The sequence below is a fragment of the Pristiophorus japonicus genome, chromosome 10 (assembly GCF_044704955.1).
Source record: "Pristiophorus japonicus isolate sPriJap1 chromosome 10, sPriJap1.hap1, whole genome shotgun sequence".
NCBI classification, from domain to species: Eukaryota; Metazoa; Chordata; class Chondrichthyes; family Pristiophoridae; genus Pristiophorus; species Pristiophorus japonicus.
The window spans coordinates 224,374,222-224,396,212 of record NC_091986.1 but is presented as its reverse complement, the minus strand read 5'-3'; the positions used below and the strand labels follow the sequence as shown (position 1 = coordinate 224,396,212).

The window sequence follows — 21,991 nt, the reverse complement described above, 5'->3', positions numbered from 1 at the left end:
ACCATCCACATACTGCTTCCCGGCCCGGAAATCAGCGCCGTCTCAGCCTGCAAGACCAGCAGCAGGCCTGGGCCGTTAGAGGGAGCAGCGTGTGTTCCTGCAGGAGGGCGACGGCTGACTGCAGTGCGGGCAGGTGCAACAGGACTGGCGAGGTCGGGGCGAAGGAGCGGCATGAGTTCGTAGAGGGATGTGATCGGGGCCCAGGAGAGGCGAGGGCCCAGGGGCAGCACGGGCCCAGCCCACACTGCGATATGTGTGCGCACTAGGTCTGTGCAGCAGAGCTGGTCTCCAGTCGTCCTTGTTAACCCTTGCCACTGGACCAAGACCTAGCTCTGTCAAGCCCGTGTGGTGGCTGGTGTGCAACGGCCACCCCACGTTAAAAAAAACCCACGCACAGGCATCTTCCACCCTTCAGGATGTAGTTCGAGATCCAGAATATGATTGAAACACCTGTGGACTCATCCATTTTTGGCGTGGAAACAAGTCATCCTCGTTTCGAGGGACTGCCTATGATGATGACTATGTACACAAGGGTAACAAGCAATGACAAATATGGACAGCTCCTAGAGAATTAAAAACAAAAAATTACATGCATTAATTTATAAAATATGAAATATTTACTATCCACAACAGAAAATGAATCAGTTTGCCAACAGGAATGCAGCCTGCCCAAACTGCAGCTTGTGCTGGTGAGAAGGTTCACTCGCAAACACTGAAGCCGCATTGTGCTGGGGAGACATTGCACAGATATGAGCTTAACATTTTGCCGTCGTTATGTTACCATAGGAATAAATGGCCCAGAGATTGCAGTGAGTGACGCGTCTAATGAGCAAAAACCCAAATGCTTCTCCGAGGGCTTCATACCTCCGCTGACTCATTAGTTTCAGGGAACATTTATGAAGATAGGTGATAACTTCTTCCTACTGCCACCAGACCGACAGACAGTAAATGATTGATAAATGATTCGATTAGATTTCTATAATAGCTTCCCTAAATCTTTCCTTCGCCTCTAATTTCTCCAAGAACCAGGCCAGCCATAGCAACAGAGAAGCAACATCAATCATTGGTGAATTACTTCATTTCTTCTGGACTAAATCACTTGTGCAAATCTCAAATTCTGTAAGTGAATGAGATGGGAGGAATTCCACGACGAAGGACCCTTGCTGCGTATTTCGGAGTGTGCTGGTTAGTGAGCTGCCGGCACCATGTCGAGCCTTTCTGCCCCAGCTTGGTCTCACACATGGGGCACAGGCAGCCCTACTGTGGCAGGCCTGGGAGTGGGGACCACCGAGAACGCAACATGTCCTCAGCCACAAGCTCAACTGCACGGGCACTTGATCAGAGAAGAAAGGCCAGAACGATCAAAGTATTCTTCACCCCTTCTTAATACAATCCCCATGAACTCTGCCCTGGCTGAAGCTGGCACCCACAAGAGGATCTCCTTGGATCTATACAGCACCATTAACGTAGTAAAACATCCCGAGCTGCTTCACAAGAATATAATCAGGCAAAAAAGGACCTGCTCACCTTCCCCTACAAACTCAGATGATTTAACAACTGCCCTTTCAGCTCCTCACAAACTTCCATCCAGCAGAGAGAGATTAGAATCATACAGCACAGGAGGCCATTCAGTCCATCGTACCTCTGCTGGCTCTTTATCCACAAATAGTCTCACTCCCCTGCTCTTTCCCTGTAGTCTTGAACATTTCTCCCCTTCATCCAACTCCCTTTTGAAAGTTACTATTGTATCTGCTTCCACCACCCTTTCAGGCAGCGTGCTCCAGATCAGAACTCGCTGCATAAAAAAAGACATTTCATCTCCCTCTCTGGTTCTTCTGCCAATGACCTTAAATCTGTGTCCTCTGGTTACCGACACTTACTTATTTATTCTATTAAAACTCCTCATTTCAATTACTTGCACTTCTTCCAACCCAGTGTACTGCAGTCAATGAGTAACGTCGCAGTCTCCTCCACATGGGGGAGACCAAACACAGATTGGGTGATTGCTGTGCTGACTGTCTCTGCTCTGCCCGTGAGGGCAATGCTGAGCTTACGGTCGCCCACCACTTCAATTTCCTTGTCCCAGGAGCAGCACCTCATCTCTAAATCAGGCACTTTGCAGCCCTCTGGCATTAAATGACAAATAACTTCAGACCTGAACCACACGAGCTCATGCACTTCGGCAGAAAAAAAATCAAAGAGCAAGTTATTATTTAAATGGAGAAAGATTGCAAAGTGCCGCAGTACAGTGGGACCTGGGGGTACTTGTGCATGAAACACAAAAAGGATAGTATGCAGGTACAGCAAGTGATCAGGAAGGCAAATGGAATCTCGGCCTTTACTGCAAAGGGGATAGAGTATAAAAGCAGGGAAGTCCTGCTACAACTGTACAGTGGTGAGGCCACACCTGGAGTACTGTATACAGTTTTGGTTTCCATATTTGCGAAAGAATATACTTGCTTTGGAGGCAGCTCAGAGAAGGTTCACTAGGTTGATTCCGGGGATTAGGGGGTTGACTTATGAGCATAGGTTGAGTAGGTTGGGCCTCTACTCATTGGAATTCAGAAGAATGAGAGGTGATCTTATCGAAATGTACAAGATTATGAGGGGGCTTGACAAGGTGGATGCAGAGAGGATGTTTCCACTGATAGGTGAGACTAGAACTAGGGGGCATGATCTTAGAATAAGGGGCCGCCCATTTAAAACTGAGATGAGGAGAAATTTCTTTCTTCAGAGGGTTGTAAATCTGTGGAATTCGCTGCCTCAGAAAGCTGTGGAAGCTGGAACATTGAATACATTTAAGACAGAGATAGAAACATAGAAAATAGGTGCAGGAGTAGGCCATTCGGACTTTCGAGCCTGCACCACCATTCAATAAGATCATGGCTAATCATTCCCTCAGTACCCCTTTCCTGCTTTCTCTCCATACCCCTTGATCCCTTTAGCCGTAAGGGCCATATCTAACTCCCTCTTGAATATATCCAATGAACTGGCATCAACAACTCTCTGCGGTAGGGAATTCCACAGATTAACAACTCTGAGTGAAGAAGTTTCTCCTCATCTCAGTCCTAAATGGCTTAACCCTTATTCTTAGACTGTGACCCCTGGTTCTGGACTTCCCCAACATCGGGAACATTCTTCCCGCATCTAACCTGTCCAGTCCCATCAGAATTTGATATGTTTCTATGAGATCCCCTCTCATCCTTCTAAACTCCAGTGAATACAGGCCCAGTTGATCCAGTCTCTCCTCATATGTCAGTCCCGCCATCCCAGGAATCAGTCTGGTGAACCTTCGCTGCACTCCCTCAATAGCAAGAACGCCCTTCCTCAGATTAGGAGACTAAAACTGAACACAATATTCCAGATGAAGCCTCACTAAGGCCCTATACAACTGCAGTAAGACCTCCCTGTTCCTATACTCAAATCCCCTCGCTATGAAGGCCAACATACCATTTGCCTTCTTCACCGCCTGCTGCACCTGCATGCCAACTTTCAATGACTGATGTACCATGACACCCAGGTCTCGTTGCACCTCCCCTTTTCCTAATCTGCCGCCATTCAGATATTATTCTGCCTTCCTGTTTTTCCCACCAAAATGGATAACCTCACATTTATCCACATTGTACTGCATCTTCCATGCATTTGCCCACTCACCTAACCTGTCCAAGTCACCCTGCAGCCTCTTGGCATCCTCCTCACAACTCACACCGCCACCCAGCTTAGTGTCATCTGCAAACTTGGAGATATTACACTCAATTCCTTCATCTAGATCATTAATGTATATTGTAAATAGCTGGAGTCCCAGCATTGAGCCTTGCGGCACTCCAATAGTTAAGACGGTTTCTTAACCGATAAAGGGATAAGGGGTTATGGGGAGCGGGCAGGGAAGTGGACCCGAATCCATGATTGGATCAGCCATGATCGTATTAAATGGCGGAGCAGGCTCGAGGGCCATATGGCCGACTCCTGCTCCTATTTCTTATGTTCTGACAGCTGCCATTTTGTCTGGCAGCAGTTGCTGCTCTGAAGGATGGATGTTGCAGCACAGCAGCACATGCGGGGAGAGGGAAGGCTGTGGGGGTTGGTGTTTGAGGTTGGGATCCCATCATCGGTACACAGCTGGCAAGGTGGTCTACACCCTCGGGTAGACCTGCCCCTTTCTTCCAACACACTGCCAGGCCAGTGGAACCTGCTCAAAAAGTGTGTCCATGCCCCCGCCCCTCCCCCTGCCTTAACCAGCAACACATACTCGGGCTCTGATATAATCTTTTATTTCTCCGATATCTGTAACCATGCCTCCGTTTGTTTTGCCCTATTAGCACTTGTGTCATTGGATCATCTCCTGTTCTCCACCTCATCACTTTACACATTATTATTTTTCTTGTTGTCATTGCCCCCACCCATTCCCCTTGCTCTATTGCTGTCCATCTGCAACATCTTCCAGTTCTATGAAGGGCAAGAACTGAAACGTTCCTTTCCCCACAGACGCCATCTGATCTGCTGAGTTATTTCAGGTTTGCAGGAGCTGCAGCATCTTGCTTTGTGCGAGAACTCACCCCAAACCTTCCGAAACAGTTTGACTGAGCGGGGATTAGGAGAGGGGAAGAGGAGAATCAATCGAAATGCTTGAGAGTGCAAGTCTCTCGGGCTTTGTTTGGCCTGTTCTCTGCAGTGCTGAGATTAGACGATTCCCAGAAGTGCAGCATTCTAACCTTGGGGGAAGGAGATGCTGTGACAGTGCACTTTGCATTGGGAAGATGGAGCTCTCCTGCTGGCTAAACGTTCAAACACAACTTGTCAAAATCCACAGCCCCAGATGGGCACAAGTTTTGTTTTGGATAGGGGTGGGAAAGTATATTTAATAAGCCCTCGCAGAGATCAACTCATGCAGATAGCAGAGGTATGCTCCAGACACACGCACACAGCACCATTTCGAATTAAGCCAAACCCTTGCATGATGCTGCAGGATCCAAACTGCACGCTGCATCCATCAATATTCTTTCACAATAGATTGCCATGCAATTCTTGTATTTTTTTTTTAAAACAAATCTTTGCAGTTTATGACATTAATACGACTTTAATAATTTAGTAACCAACACTCCGAAGGAAGCTTAATAACAGAGAGGGAATAAGGAGAATGATTCTGCTGACACAGGCTGGATCAGCTTTACTCCAGGGAAAGCCTGCGTTCTGAGATTTCCTTTTATTCTCCAACATCCGACCAACATTTATCACACCACAAGATGTGGGCGTCCAACTGCTGTGTAAATCATCTGGAAATGGTGCTTTCACGCTGAAATAATGAGTGCAGCGAGCTTGACTTTCTCTATAATTATTTTTCAGAAATAATACTCTCATCTCCAAACTGTTCTCTGCATAGGCAGAGCCTTTCAACTGGGATTCAAGGTTTTAGCCTCGAAGAATTGTACATGCAATATCTCATTCTGTATTCCACTGCAAACTGCAGCAGGTGCTTGTCAGATATGCAGATAGAAGAAGCTGAACACACCTATTTCAGGAACAGCAACTTGAAAGCACCAAGATACGTAGATGTTGAACCTGCCTTATCCAACATCCTCAGGACCCAGCCTGTGCCGAATAACGGATTTTGCCAGATAAAGAGAGGTCAGCCCGAGGTCAGGGAGGGAGGGGGGAGTAGTATCGGGCCCCCCCACCCCCCGAGCGGGCCAAGTGTCAGCGTGGCCCCGGCGGGCCAAGAGTTGGCGCGGCCCCAAAGTCGGGGTGGAGGTCGGCCACGTTCTGCGCACGCGCCCCCGGCCACTAAAATCATGCCGGACGAGGGGTGGTGCCGGATAAGGGCGGTCCAACCTGTATTATATTCCCATAGCTCTCCCATTACCGATACTGTACCAGTCACGTGCAGCCAGATCCACAGACTATTTCACAATGAGATGCCCATTGGTCTGGGATAGCTGGAGTGAATGGTGAGACAGAACGGTACCCTCGCGATGGTGATGAGTGTGAAAGGAATGGCTCGGGCGTTACAGGGATGCTTTATGCTGCTGTGGGGTGGTGTCAACCTGGCGCATCATGTGACAGGATCAAGGGATGTAAATCTGGCCAGGGTGAGGCCATTCCTGGCCTCCCGGGCAGCGATGTGGTCCTGCGCTGCATTAGGCGATTGCATATTTAAGAGAGATATACTTGCACTGGAGGCAGTCCAGAGAAGGTTCACGAGGTTGATTCCAGAGATGAAGAGGTTGAGCAGGTTGGACCTATACTCATTGGAGTTTAGAAGAATGAGAGGTGATGTTATTGAAATGTATAAGATTCTGAGGGGGCTCGACAGGGTAGATGCAGAGATGCAGGATGTTTCCCCTCGTGGGGGAATCTAGAACTAGGGGGCATAGTTTAGAATAAGGGGCCACCCATTTAAAACTGAGACGAGAAGGAATTTCTTCTCTGAGGGTTGTGAATCTGTGGAATTCTCTGCCCCAGAGAGCTGTGGAGGCTGGGTCATTGAATATATTTAAGGTGGAGATAAGACAGATTTTTGAAAGATAAGGGAATAAAGGGTTATGGGGAGCGGGTGGGGAAGTGGAGCAGAGTCCATGATCAGATCAGCCCTATAGCCTCCTCCTGTTCCTATTTCTTATGTTCTTATGATCTATACATCCACCTGAACCGTGCTATAGCGCCAGCCTAGGTTACAGGTTAGCTGTCTGACTCAGGTGAAAGTGCTACTAACTGAGCCAAGCTGACAGCCAGCACATAATTTTTTTCAAAAAAACTAAACCAATCTGGCAGACTGGTCACGAAAATAAAAGCCCATGGCAAGTTGGATCCAAAATTGGCTCAGAGGCAGGAAGCAAAGGGTAATGGTTGATGGGTGTTTTTGTGACTGGAAGGATGTTTCCAGTGGGGTTCCGCAGGGCTCAGAACGAGATCCCTTGCTTATTGTGGTATATACCAGTGACTTGGACTTGAATGTTGGGGGTATGATTAAAAAGTTTGCAGATGACACTAAAATCGGCCGTGTGGTTGATAATGAAGAAGAAAGCTGCGGACTGCAGGAAGATATTAATGAACTGGTCAGGTGGGCAGAACAGTGGCAAATGGAATTCTGTGAGGTAATGCATTTGGGGAAGTCTAACAAGACAAGGGTATACACATTCAATGGTGCGACACTGAGAAGTGTAGAGGAACAAAGGGACCTTGGAGTGCAGGTCCACAGATCCCTGAAGGTAGCAGGTCAGGTATATAACGGTGGTCAAGAAAGTATAAGGGATGCTCACCTTTATTAGTTGAGGCACAGAAACCAAGAGCAGGGAGATTATGCTTGAACTGTATAAAACGCTGGTTAGGCCACAGCTGGAGTACTGCATGCAGTTCTGGTCACCACATTACAGGAAAGATGTGATTGAACTGGAAATGGCGCCGAGGAGATTTATGAGGATGTTGCCGGGACTGGAGAATTTTGGCTATGAGGAAAGATTGGAGATGCTGGGTCTGTTTTCTTTGGAACAGAGGAGGCTGAGGGGAGACCTGATTGAGGTGTGTAAAATTATGCGGGGCCTGGATAGAGTGGATAGGAAGGAGCTGTTTCTCTTGGCAGAGGGGTCAACAACCAGGGGGCACAGATTTAAAGTAATTGGGGGGAGGTTTAGAGGGGATTTGAGGGGAAATTTCTTCACCCAGAGGGTGGTGGGGGTCTGGGACTCACTGCCTGAAAGAAATCCTCACCACATTTAAAAAGTACTTGGATGTGCACCTGAAGTGCCGTAACCTACAGGGCTACGGACAGAGGGCTGGAAAGTGGGATTAGGCCGGGTAGCTATTGGTTGGCCGGCGCGGATGGGCTGAATGGCCTCCTTCCATGTTGTAAATTTCTGTGATCTATAATCTAATGGTCAGTCGTAACCAGAGAATCTCCTGCAATGGCTTCTTCTCCTGCCCCCACACCATTCCTTCTGGAGTCCCCCAAGGGTCTATCCTTGGCCGCCTCCTCTTCCTTATTTACATGCTGCCCCTCGGCAACATCATCCAAAAACACATTAGGTGCCACATGTATACTGACGCCCAGCTCGAGCTCAACAACACCTCTCTCAACCCCTCCACTGCAACGGTGTTGTCAGACTGCTTGTCCGACATCCAATACTGGATGAGCAGAACTTCGGCCCCTGCCACAAAACTCCGTTCCCTAGCCACCAATTCCATCCCCCTCCCTGGCCACTGTTTGAGGCTGAAGCAGATCGTTTGCAACCTCGTCGCCCTATTTGACCCTGAGCCGAGTATCTGACCCCATATACTCGTCATCATAAAGACTGCCGGTTTACACCTCTAATGTAGCCGGTCTCCGCCCCGCCTCAGCCCATCTACTGCTGGAAACCTTATCCATGCCTTTGTTAACTCCTGACTCGACTATTCCAAACCTCTCCTGGATGGCCTCCCATCTTCCACCCTCCACAAAATTAAGTTCATCTTCAACTCTGCTGGCCGTATCCTCACTCGTACCAAGTCCCGTTCACCCATGACTCCTGTACTCTCTGACCGGCATTGGCTCCAAGGCCCCGATCCCCTCCATTTTAAAATTCTCATCCTGTTCAAATCCCTCCATGTCCTCGCCACTCCACATTTCTGTAAGCTCCTCCAGCCCGACAACCCTCCGAGATCTTGGCGTTCCTCTTGTCCATCCCACACTTGATTCAACCCACCACTGGCGGCCATGCCTTCAGCTGCTAAGCTCTGGAAACCCCTCCCTAAGCCTCTCCGCCTCGCTTTCCTCTTTCAAGATCCTCTTAAAACCTACCTCTTGGATCAAGCTTTTGGTCTCCAGCCCCAAAGTCTCCTCCTTTGGCTCGGTGTCAAGTTTTCTCTGATTACACACCCGTGAAAACCCCTCGGGATATTTTACGTTAAAGGTGCTGGAAAATACTATTTGTTGTTCCTCTTAACCACATGGCCCACTTCCACTGAAGAAACACTGCAGCTGAACAAACCCAGAAGCACGAACTCTTACTGCTACGAAAAGACACAACTTTTCACCAGCTTCTTAAAACCTACGAGACTACAGGTCCGAGTAGAAAATTGAAATAATGCACAAAACAGTAAACTTAATTCAATTTCAACAAATCCCATTTTATTTCTGCTGAATTATTAAATCAATTTCTGCAAGAACAGTTTAACTTCCTTGTAGTTTTAAATAACTCCATTCACAAGGTCAGATTTACTCACTTCTGTCCCAATCAGATAATCAGCTGAGCGAATCACAGCCAAATTAACTTTTCCTCTCCCCCAGCTATCGACAAAGCAGCTCAACTTACATTTACTCCATTTCCTCGATTCCGAGTTCACAAAGTCACCCCTTTAATGGCAATGCAGCTTGTACCAAACAACCTGTTTAGAGAGAGAATGATCGTTAATTGGACCCACCCATTAATTAGGAAAATAGGATGGGGATCGGTCCGATCTGCCTTGCCTTGCCTTTTGGAACTTGGGTTCAAATCCAGCCCAAACTGGTTGGATGCAATTGTGTCCAGGCTCAAAGATCTCAAGTGGAATGAGCTTGGAGCAATTACAGTGATCGAGGGGCCCACAGTTTGGAGAAACATTACATAAGAAATAGGAGCAGGAGTAGGCCATAGGGCCCCTTGAGTCTGCTTCGCCATTCAATATGATCATGGCTGATCCGATCATGGACTCAGGTCTACTCCCCATAACCCCTTATCTGTTCAGAAACTGTCGATCTTGGTCTTAAATTTATTCAATGATCCAACTTCCACAGCTCTCGGAGGCAGCGAATTCCACATATTTACAACCCTCAGAGAAGAAATTCCTCCTCATCTCAGCTTTAAATGGGTGGCCCCTTATTCAAAGATTATGCCCCCCAATTCTAGTCTCCCCTATCAGTGGAAACATCCTCTCTGCATCCACCTTGTCCAGCCCCCTCAAAATCTTATACATTCGATAAAATCCCCTCTCATTCTTCTGAATTCCAATGAGTAGAGGCCCAACCTACTCAACCACTCCACTGCATGAGCTGCGACGACAGCGAAGAGTCAGCAAGGTCCAGGTCGGTGATTGGAGCGTGGGCAGGAACAGCGAGAGGGGCAAAGGAGATGTGAGAGACTGTGGAGGGATGAGATCGGGCCCTGGGGAGGCATGAGTTCGGGATCAGGGGCAGCACGGGCCAGTCCATGCTGTGATATGTGTGCGCAATGGTTCCATGCAGCAGAGCAGGTCTCCTGTTGCCTTGGGAAATCCTTGCCACTGGACCAAGAACATAAGAACATACATAAGAATTAGGAACAGGAGTAGGCCATCTAGCGTCTCGAGCCTGCTCCGCCATTCAACAAGATCATGGCTGATCTGGCCATGGACTCAGCTCTACTTACCCGCCCGCTCCCCGTAACCCTTAATTCCCTTATTGGTTAAAAATCTATCTGTGACTTGAATACATTCAATGAGCTAGCCTCAACTGCTTCCCTGGGCAGAGAATTCCACAGATTCACAACCCTCTGGGAGAAGAAATTCCTTCTCAACTCGGTTTTAAATTGGCTCCCCCGTATTTTGAGGCTGTGCCCCCTAGTTCTAGTCTCCCCGACCAGTGGAAACAACTTCTCTGCCTCTATCTTGTCTATCCCTTTCATTATTTTAAATATTTCTATAAGATCACTCCTCATCCTTCTGAACTCCAACGAGTAAAGACCCAGTCTACTCAATCTATCATCATAAGGTAACCCCCTCATCTCCGGAATCAGCATAGGGAATCGTCTCTGTACCCCCTCCAAAGCTAGAATATCCTTCCTGAAGTAAGGTGACCAAAACTGCACGCAGTACTCCAAGTGCGGCCTCACCAATACCCGATACAGTTGCAGCAGGACCTCCCTGCTTTTGTACTCCATCCCTCTCGCAATGAAGGCCAACATTCCATTCGCCTTCCTGACTACCTGCAAACTAACTTTTTGGGATTCATGCCCAAGGACCCCCAGATCCCTCAGCATGTTGTAATTTCTCCCCATTCAAATAATATTCCCTTTTACTTTTTTTTTTCCCCCAAGGTGGATGACCTCACATTTTCCAACATTGCATTCCATCTGCCAAACCTTAGCTCATTCGCTTAACCTATCTAAATCTCTCTGCAGCCTCTCTGTGTCCTCTACACAACCCGCTTTCCCACTAATCTTTGTGTCATCTGCAAATTTTGTTACACTACACTCTGTCCCCTATTCCAGGTCATTTATGTATATTTTAAACAGTTGTGGTCCCAGCACCGATCCCTGTGGCACACCACTAACCACCGATTTCCAACCCGAAAAGGACCCATTTATCCCGACTCTCTGCTTTCTGTTAGCCAGCCAATTCTCGATCCATGCTAATACATTTCCTCTGACTCCGCGTACCTTGTGTGGCACCTTATCGAATGCCTTTATCCTCTATCCACCATGCTCGTTATATCCTCAAAAAATTCCAGTAAATTAGTTAAGCATGATTTCCCTTTCATGAATCCATGTTGCCTCTGCTTGATTGCACTATTCCTATCTAGATGTCCCGCTATTTCTTCCTTAATGATAGTTTCAAGCATTTTCCCCACTACAGAGGTTAAACTAACTGGCCTATAATTACTTGCCTTTTGTCTGCCCCCTTTTTTAAACAGAGGCGTTACATTAGCTGCTTTCCAATCCGCTGGGACCTCCCCAGAGTCCAGAGAATTTTGGGAGATTATAACAAATGCATCTGTTATAACTTCTGCCATCTCTTTTAATACCCTGGGATGCATTTCATCAGGACCAGGGGACTTGTCTACCTTGAGTCCCATTAGCCTGTCCAGCACTACCCCCCTAGTGATAGTGATTGTCTCAAGGTCCTCCCTTCCCACATTCCCGTGACCAGCAATTTTTGGCATGGTTTTTGTGTCTTCCACTGTGAAGACCGAAGCAAAATAATTGTTTAAAGTCTCAGCCATTTCCACATTTCCCATTATTAAATCCCCCTTCTCATCTTCTAAGGGACCAACATTTACTTTAGTCACTCTTTTCCGTTTTATATATCGGTAAAAGCTTTTACTATCCGTTTTTATGTTTTGCGCAAGTTTACTTTCGTAATCTATCTTTCCTTTCTTTATTGCTTTCTTAGTCATTCTTTGCTGTCGTTTAAAATTTTCCCAATCTTCTAGTTTCCCACTAACCTTGGCCACCTTATACGCATTGTTTTTTAATTTGATACTCTCCTTTATTTCCTTGGTTATCCCTTCTCTTACCGCCCTTCTTTTTCACTGGAATATATTTTTGTTGAGCACCATGAAAGAGCTCCTTAAAAGTCCTCCACTGTTCCTCAATTGTGCCACCGTTTAGTCTGTGTTTCCAGTCTACTTTAGCCAACTCTGCCCTCATCCCACTGTAGTCCTCTTTGTTTAAGCATAGTATGCTCGCTTGAGATACTACTTCCTCACCCTCAATCTGTATTATAAATTCAACCATACTGTGATCACTCATTCCGAGAGGATCTTTTACTCGGAGATTGTTTATTATTCCTGTCTCATTACACAGGACAAGATCTAAGATAGCTTGCTCCCTTGTAGGTTCTGTAACATCCTGTTCTAAGAAACAATCCCGTATGCATTCTATGAATTCCTCCTCAAGGCTACCCCGTGCGATTTGATTTGACCAATCGATATGTAGGTTAAAATCCCCCATGATTACTGCCGTTCCTTTTTCACATGCCTCCATTATTCCCTTGATTATTGTCCACCCCACCGTGAAGTTATTATTTGGGGGCATATAAACTACGCCCACCAGTGACTTTTTCCCCTTATTATCTGTAATCTCCACCCACAATGATTCAACATTTTGTTCATTAGAGCCAATATCATCTCTCAACTGCCCTGATATCAATCTAGCTCTCCCAAGCCACACGTTAAAAAAAATCCACGCACAGGCATCTTCCACCCTTCAGGATGGAGTTCTGGCCCTTCTTTCGAAACACCTGTGAACTCATCCTTTTTTGGCGTGGAAGCAAGTCATCCTCGTTTCGAGGGACTGCCCGTGATGATGATGATGACTCAACCTTTCCTCATAAGTCAACCCCCTCGTCTCCGGAACCTTCTCTGAACTGCCTCCAAAGCAAGTATATCCCTTCTTAAATATGGAAACCAAAACTGTACGCAGTATTCCTGGTGTGGCCTCACCAATCATCATCAGCATCATCATGGGCAGTATCGAGTGTCGGGGCGTACGCACTGATGACTGGGGTGCACTGATTCTGGGATAGGGTGAGTCGAAGAGTCATTCGTTAACCCCGCAGGGGGAAACTTTGAGGAGGTCGACCAGCTCATTTTTGATGGCGAAGCCGACTCCGTGGAGGCAGCGTTCTTCCTCTGGTTTCAACCTCTGCCTTGTTCCTTGAGCTGGCCTTCCCCTGCCCGCCGTGTCTCGCTTTGGGCGGCGATGTCGATATCGAAGCGTCTAAGCTCCCGGGCAACAATGGCGGTGCGGCGTTCCGGCCTGTCACTGTTGGGGTTGTCCATGAGGGTCCTGACGTTCCAGGTCCCAAACGTCATGTTAACAGAGCGGAAGATGCCTGTGCGTGAGTTCTTTTAACGTGGAGTGGCCGTTGCACATCGGCCACCACACGGGCTTAGCTGAGCAAGGTCTTGATCTAGTGGCAAGGGGATTCAAGACCAATACCCTGTATAACTGCAGCAAGACTTCCCTGCTTTTATATTCCATCCCCTTTGCAATAACGGCCAAGATTCCATAGGCCTTCCTGATCACTTGCTGTACCTGCATATTATTCTTTTGTGTTTCATGCACAAGTCCCCCAGGTCCCGCTGTACTGCAGCACTATGCAATTTTTCTCCATTTAAATAATAATTTGCTCTTTGATTTTTTTTCTACCAAAGTGCATAACCTCACACTTTCCAACATTATATTCCATCTGCCAAATTTTTGCCCACTCACTCACTCATTTTGCAGGTTTTTTGTGTCCTCACACATTGCTTTTCCGCCTAGCTTTGTATTGTCAGCAAACTTGGCTACATTACACTCGTCCCTTCTTCCAAGTCGTTAATATAGATTGTAAATAGTTGGGGTCCCAGCACTGATCCCTGTGGCACCACACTAGTTACTGGTTGTCAACCAGAGAATGAACCATTTATCCCGACTCTCTGTTCTCTGTTAGTTAGCCAATCCTCTATCCATGCTGATATATTACCCCCAACCCCATGAACTTTTATCTTGTGCAGTAACCTTTTATGTGGCACCTTGTCAAATGCCTTCTGGAAGTCCAAATACACTACATCCACTGGTTCCCCTTTATCCACCCTGTTCATTACATCCTCAAAGATTTCCAGCAAATTTGTCAAACATAATTTCCCTTTCATAAATCCATGCTGACTCTGCCTGACTGAATTATGCTTTTCCAAATGTCCTACTACTACTTCTTTAATAATGGACTCCAACATTTTCCCAACCACAGATGTTAGGCTAACTGGTCTATAGTCTCCTGCTTTTTGCCTGCCTCCTTTTTTAAATAGGAGCATTACATTTGCAGTTTTCCAATCTGCTGGGACCACCCCAGAATCCAGGAAATGTTGGTAATTGACAACCAATGCATCCACTATCCCTGCCGCTACTTCTCTTAAGACCCTAGGATGCAAACCATCAGGTCCAGGGGATTTATCTGCCTTTAATCCCATTATCTTACTGAGTACCACCTCCTTAGTGATTGTGATTGTGTTAAGTTCCCTCCCCCACCCCCCCCCACCCCATAGCCCCTTGACTATCCACTGTTGGGATATTTTTAGTGTCCTCTATCCTAAAGACTGATACAAAAGCAATTAGTGACTGAGGGGCCCACAGTTGGAGCAGTCATTACCAGGTATCCAGTGTTTAAGGGCTCCACAAGACAAAAATACCACAAAACTGGCATTGCAACTAGCCTGGGAAATAGAAACAACGCACTCATGTAATAGGGGTAAAGCATGTCAGAGGGTGGGACAGAAGGAGATCTGGAATATGGTCCCTGTTTCCAAGTATAGGTTGCATTCTGGCCACTGAATCAGAAGGTTTAAGAATGGCACGAGAAGGAAGCCAGGGTCCAATTAGCTGAACGACGAAGTGTCATCGACCTGAAACGTTAACTCTGTTTCTCTCTCCACAGTCACTGCCTGACCTGAGTATTTCCAGCATTTTCTGTTTTTATTTCAGATTTCAAGGATCCGCAGTATTTTGCTATTGTATTAAAATGTCATGAACAGGTGCAGAAAATAATTTCAAAGGCTAATGGAATGCTGGCCTTTATATCCAGAGGATTAGAATACCAGGGGATAGAGGTTGTGCTGCAGCTGTACAAACCCTGGTTAGCCGACACCTGGAGCACTGTGAGCAGTTCTGGGCCCACACCTGGAGCACTGTGAGCAGTTCTGGGTCCATACCTGGAGCACTGTGAGCAGTTCTGGGCCCACACCTGGAGCACTGGGAGCAGTTCTGGGCCCAACACCTGGAGCACTGTGAGCAGTTCTGGGCCCACACCTGGAGCACTGTGAGCAGTTCTGGGCCCCACACCTGGAGCACTGTGAGCAGTTCTGGGCCCACACCTGGAGCACTGGGAGCAGTTCTGGGCCCCACACCTGGAGCACTGTGAGCAGTTCTGGGCCCACACCTGGAGCACTGTGAGCAGTTCTGGGCCCACACCTGGAGCACTGTGAGCAGTTCTGGCCCCACACCTGGAGCACTGTGAGCAGTTCTGGGGCCCACACCTGGAGCACTGTGAGCAGTTCCCGGCCCCACACGTGGAGCACTGTGAGCAGTTCTGGGCCCCACACCTGGAGCACTGAGAGAAGTTCTGGGCCCACACCTGGAGCACTGTGAGCAGTTCTGGGCCCACACCTGGAGCACTGTGAGCAGTTCTAGGCCCCACACCTGGAGCACTGTGAGCAGTTCCCGGCCCCACACCTGTAGCACTGTGAGCAGTTCTGGGCCCCACACCTGGAGCACTGTGAGAAGTTCTGGACCCCACACCTGGAGCACTGTGAGCAGTTCTGGGCCCCACACCTGGAGCACTGTGAGCAGTTCCCGGCCCCACACCTGGAGCACTGTGAGCAGTTCTGGGCCCCACACCTGGAGCACTGTGAGCAGTTCTGGGAAACACACCTGAAGCACTGTGAGCAGTTCTGGGCCCACACCTGGAGCACTGAGAGCAGTTCTGGGCCCACACCTGGAGCACTGGGAGCAATTCTGGGCCCACACCTGGAGCACTGGGAGCAGTTCTGGGAAACACACCTGGAGTACTGTGAGCAGTTCTGGGGCCCACACCTGGAGCACTGTGAGCAGTTCCCGGCCCCACACGTGGAGCACTGTGAGCAGTTCTGGGCCCCACACCTGGAGCACTGTGAGAAGTTCTGGGCCCACACCTGGAGCACTGTGAGCAGTTCTGGGCCCACACCTGGAGCACTGTGAGTAGTTCTGGGCCCACACCTGGAGCACTGTGAGCAGTTCTGGGCCCCACACCTGGAGCACTGTGAGAAGTTCTGGACCCCACACCTGGAGCACTGTGAGCAGTTCTGGGCCCCACACCTGGAGCACTGAGCAGTTCTGGGAAACACACCTGAAGCACTGTGAGCAGTTCTGGGCCCACACCTGGAGCACTGAGAGCAGTTCTGGGCCCACACCTGGAGCACTGGGAGCAGTTCTGGGCCCACACCTGGAGCACTGGGAGCAGTTCTGGGAAACACACCTGGAGCACTGTGAGCAGTTCTGGGCCCACACCTGGAGCACTGAGCGGTTCTGGGCCCACACCTGGAGCACTGTGAGCAGTTCTGGGCCCCACACCTGGAGTACTGTGAGCAGTTCTGGGCCCACACCTGGAGCACTGAGCGGTTCTGAGCCCCACACCTGAAGCACTGTGAGCAGTTCTGGGCCCACACCTGGAGCACTGAGCGGTTCTGGGCCCACACCTGGAGCACTGTGAGCAGTTCTGGGCCCCACACCTGGAGCACTGTAGTACTGGAGCAGCGGCGACGAGGTAAGGGCAGCGGGGGCAAGGTGAGATGCGAGGCCGGGCAGCTGCGGGGCCCCGAGGCCGGCAGCGTCGGCGGGTCCAGATTCCAGAACATTTTGTGGATTCCGGACGACCCTGCCACCGATCGGTCCAGAGTCCAGATTCAAGATTCTAAACGCTGCATCTGTACCCAGACTTCAAGGGTTAAGTTACGAGGAGAGATTACACAAATTATGGTTGTATTCCCTAGAATTTAGAAGGTTAAGGGGTGATCTGATCAAAGTTTTTAAGCTATTAAGGGCAACAGGTAGGTTGGAGAGACAAACTATATCCACTGGTTGGCGATTCTAGGACGTGGGGCATAGTCTAAACATTCGAGCCAGACCTTTCAGGAGTGAAATTAGGAAACACTTGTTCACAAAAAGGGTGGTAGAGGTTTGGAACTCTCTTCCGCAAACAGCAAATGATCCTAGATCAATCTAAGATTGAAAGCTTTGTTAACTAAATGTATTAAAGGATATGGGGCAAAGGCAGGTATAGAGAGTTAGGTCGCAGATCAGCCATGATCTCATTGAATGGCGGAACAAGCTTGAGGTGCTCAATGGCCTATTCCTGTTCCTATGTTGTGGGTTTAAGGTTGCTCCAGGACTGTGGGGGTGTTGCATTGTCAGAGCAATGGTGACTTCCTTTAGATGAGATGACTTGGAGTGTGGGTGACTCTGGTAAAGCCGCATTTATTGCCCATCCTTGGATGTTGTGAATGGGTGGTGGCACACCTGCTCTTTGAACCGCCAAGCTCGGTGGCGATGTAAGTTAAGATGTAAAGTGGCTTCAAGGGGATATAGACAAGCTAAGTGAGTGGGCAAGAACATGGCAAATGGACCATAATGTGGAGAAATGTGAAGTTATCCACTTTGGTAGGAAAAATAAAAAAAAGAGCATTTTTTTTTAAATGGAGAGATTGTGAAATTTTGGTGTTCAGAGGGACCTGGGTGTCCTTGTACACCAATCACAAAGTTAACAGGCAGGCACAGCAAGTGATTAAAGCAAATGGTGTGTTTGGCCTGTATTACAGGAGGATTTGTGTATAAGAGTAAAGACGTCTTACTGCAATTATATAGGCCCTTAGTTTTTTTTCCATTCGTTCCGGGATGCGGGCGTCATTGGCAAGGCCGGCATTTATTGCCCATCCCTAATTGCCCCTTGAGAATGTGGTGGTGAGCCACCTTCTTGAACCGCTGCAGTCCGTGTGGTGAAGGTGCTCCCACAGTGCTGTTAGGGAGGGAGTTCCAGGATTGTGACCCAGCGACGATGAAGGAACGGCCGATATATTTCCAAGTCAGGATGGTGTGTGACTGGGAAGGGAACGTGGAGGTGGTGGTGTTCCCATGCACCTGCTGCCCTTGTCCTTCTAGGTGGTAGAGGTCGTGGGTTTGGGAGGTGCTGCTGTAGAAGGCTTGGCAAGTTGCTGCAGTGCATCTTGTAGATGGTACACACTGCAGCCACGGTGCGCCGGTGGTGGAGGGAGTGAGTGTTGAAGGTGGTGGATGGGGTGCCGATCAAGTGGGCTGCTTTGTCCTGGATGGTGTCGAGCTTCTCGAGTGTTGTTGGAGCTGCACCATCCAGGCAAGTGGAGAGTATTCCATCACACTCCTGACTTGTGTCTTGTAGATGGTGGAAAGGCTTTGGGGAGTCAGAAGGTGAGACACTCGCCACAGAATACCCAGCCTCTGACCCGCTCTTGTGGTCACAGTACTGATGTGGCTGGTCCAGTTAAGTTTCTGGTCAATGGTGACCCCCAGGATGTTGATGGTGGGGGATTCGGTGATGGTAATGCCATTGAATGTCAAGGGGCGGAGGTTAAACTCTCGCTTGTTGGAGATAGTCATTGCCTGGCACTTGTGTGGTGCGAATGTTACTTGCCACTTATCAACCCAAGCCTGAATGTTGTCCAGGTCTTGCTGCATGTGGGCACGGACTGCTTCATTATCTGAGGAGTTGCGAATGGAACTGAACACTGTGCAGTCATCAGTGAACATCCCCACTTCTGACCTTATGATGGAGGGAAGGTCAGTGATGAAGCAGCTGAAGATGGTTGGGCCTAGAACACTGCCCTGAGGAACTCCTGCAGTGATATCCTGGGGCTGGGATGGTTGACCTCCAAGAAGGTTTAGAGGGGATTTGAGGGGAAATGTCTTCACCCAGAGGATGGTGGGGGTCTGGAACTCACTGCCTGAAATAGTGGTAGAGGCAGAAACCCTCACCACATTTTAAAAGTACTTGGATGTGCACTTGAAGTGCCGTAACCTACAGGACTACGGATCAAGAGCTGGAAAGTGGCATTAGGCTGGATAGCTCTTTGTCGGCCGGCGCGGACACAATGGGCCGAAATGGCCTTCTTCCGTGCTGTAAATTTCTATGATTCTATGGTAACCACAACGATCTTCCTTTGTGCTAGGTATGACTCCAGCCAGTGGAGAGTTTTCCCCAATTTCAATTTACTTCAATTTTACTCGGGCTCCTTGATGCCACACTCAGTCAAATGCTGTCTTGATGTCAAGAGCAGTCACTCTCACCTCACCTCTGGAATTCAGCTCTTGGGTCCATGTTTGGACCAAGGCTGTAATGAGCTGAGTGGTCTTGGCGGAACCCAAACTGAGCATCGGTGAGCAGGTTATTGGTGAGTAAGTGTCACTTGACAGCACTGTCGACGACACCTTCCATCACTTTGCTGATGATTAAGAGTAGGCTACTGGGGCGGTAATTGGCCGGATTTAATTTGTAGACAGGACATACCTGGGCAGTTTCCCACATTGTCGGGTAGATGCCAGTGTTGTAAGCTGTACTGAAACAGCTTGGCTAGAGGCACGGCTAGCTCCGGAGCACAAGTTTTCAGCACGACAGCCGGAATGTTGTCGGGGCCCACAGCCTTTGCTGGATCCAGTGCGCTCAGCCGTTTCCTAATATCACATGGAGTGAATCAAATTGGCTGAAGACTGGCTTCTGTGACGGTGGGGACCTGAGGAGGAGGCTGAGATGGATCATCCACTCGACACTTCTGGCTGAACCACTTCAGCCTTGTCTTCTGCACTCACATGCTGGGCTCCGCCATCATTGAGGATGGGGATATTCATGGAGCCTCCTCCTCCCGTTACTTGTTTAATTGTTCACCACCATTCATGACTGGATGTGGCAGGACTGCAGAGTTTGATTGTGGGATCGCTTAGCTCTGTCTATAGCATGCTTGTAGTCCTGTGTTGCAGCTTCAGACCCACAGCAATGTGGTTGACTCGTAACTGCCCCCTGAAATGGTCGAGTGAGCCATCAGTTGTAACAAACAGCTACAGAAAACAGTAAGAATAAAACCGGACGGACACCCGGCATCAACCTCGGCACCGGCACACCGGGAGTATTGTGTAGTTTTGGTCACCTTACCCAAAGAAAGATGTACTTTGCAGAGGGAGTGCAACGATGGTCCACCAGACTGATTCCTGGGATGGGGGGATTGTCTAACGAGGAAAGATTGAGTAGACTAAGCCTATATTCTCTGGAGTTTAGAAGAATGAGAGGTGATCACATTGAAACATACAAAATTCTTACACGGATTGACAGGGTAGATGCAGGGAGGGTGTTTCCCCCGGGCTGGGGCGTCTAAACCAGGGGACACAGTCTCAGGATAAGGGGTCGGCCATTTAGGACTGAGATGAGGAGAAACTTCTTCACTCAGAGGGTGGTGAATCTTTGGAATTCTCTGCCCCAGAGGGCTGTGGAGGCTCAGTCGTTGAGTATATTCAAGGCAGAGATCGCTAGATTTTTGGATAGTAAGGGAACCAAGGGATATGGGGACAGTGCAGGAAAGTGGAGTTGAGGTAGAAGATCAGCCATGATCTTACTGAATGGCGGAGCAGGCTCAAGGGGCCGATTGGCCGACTCCTGCTCCTATTTCTTATGTTCACTGTAGTTCTTGTGGTGGTGGTGCTTACACGATGGTGTTAGGACATGAATTCCAGGATTTTGACCCTGCGACATTGTTAAACCAACACTGTGTCTCTCTGTTCTAATTGTTCAGATGCACAGCAACAACCCCATGCTAACACTGGAAGAGGTGCAGGGAGTCCCACGGTGTCCTGCCCAACATTTATTCCCCAACACTACCAAAATGGATTAACAGAACATCTCTGTGTCGACAAATTGGCTGCCACATTTTGCAGAATTTGCACAAATTACCTTGTAAGTTTTTCTCCTTAACCCTGGAGTGCTGGATGCCCATACTGGTGCAACAAATGGGAAAGTACCCGTGACATTTGATAGCGGAAAAATAAAAACCTTTCTAAAAAGAACAGGCACGTTACATTGGAACACTGCCGATACAGAGCCATGGAGCAGTGGGATGCAAGTGTAAAATCCCCCCACTGAGTTACTGATTACAGCCGTGTCACTCTGCGGAGCTGTCAAGCAGATGCCAGATGCTTCTGATACCCATGCGCCTTTTGTTGTTAAACGCTAAGTATGGCACACGATGACAACTTGCGGCCTTTAACTCACACTAAATTGGAGTATCGTGAAACCCAAGAGCAGACACGTGTGGCTAAATTCCCCTCCTAAATAGCCCCTAGGACAATGGGAGACAAGTTCGTTGTTTTCGGCTGGTTTGTATTGCTATGCCTTTATTACTATTTTGTTCCATAGGACATGAAAACATTACAACGGATGAACAACAGTATCTTCTTGTTTGCTGGAGGCAGCACGATTTTACACTGGGGTCTGATTCTACAAGCTGCTTGTATCCCAGCCCAGTGACTGACTCTGGCAGCTTCTTGATCCATACAGATGTGACTCAGACAGTGCCTCATCTTCGAGTAAATCCCATCCTCGAGTTAAATTCCAGCTCCTGCCTCCACGCACTCCCTTTAATGCCCTCAACATTTTTACATTTACAGAAAGAGGCAGTCGTACACAATGTCCAAACAAAATGTCCAGAGTAATGATTCACGACAGAGCGTGATGGAAGTACTCAAGTGACGGATGTCAA

The 21,991-nt window shown here is 48.4% G+C and overlaps 1 protein-coding gene across 1 annotated transcript in view; it reads right to left on the bottom strand.

The window, feature by feature from the left end:
* The window catches only part of LOC139275332 (F-box/WD repeat-containing protein 7-like), a 278,013-nt gene that overhangs the window by 136,293 nt on the left and 119,729 nt on the right, over nucleotides 1-21,991 (bottom strand). The gene's annotated exons all lie outside the window — the stretch shown is intronic.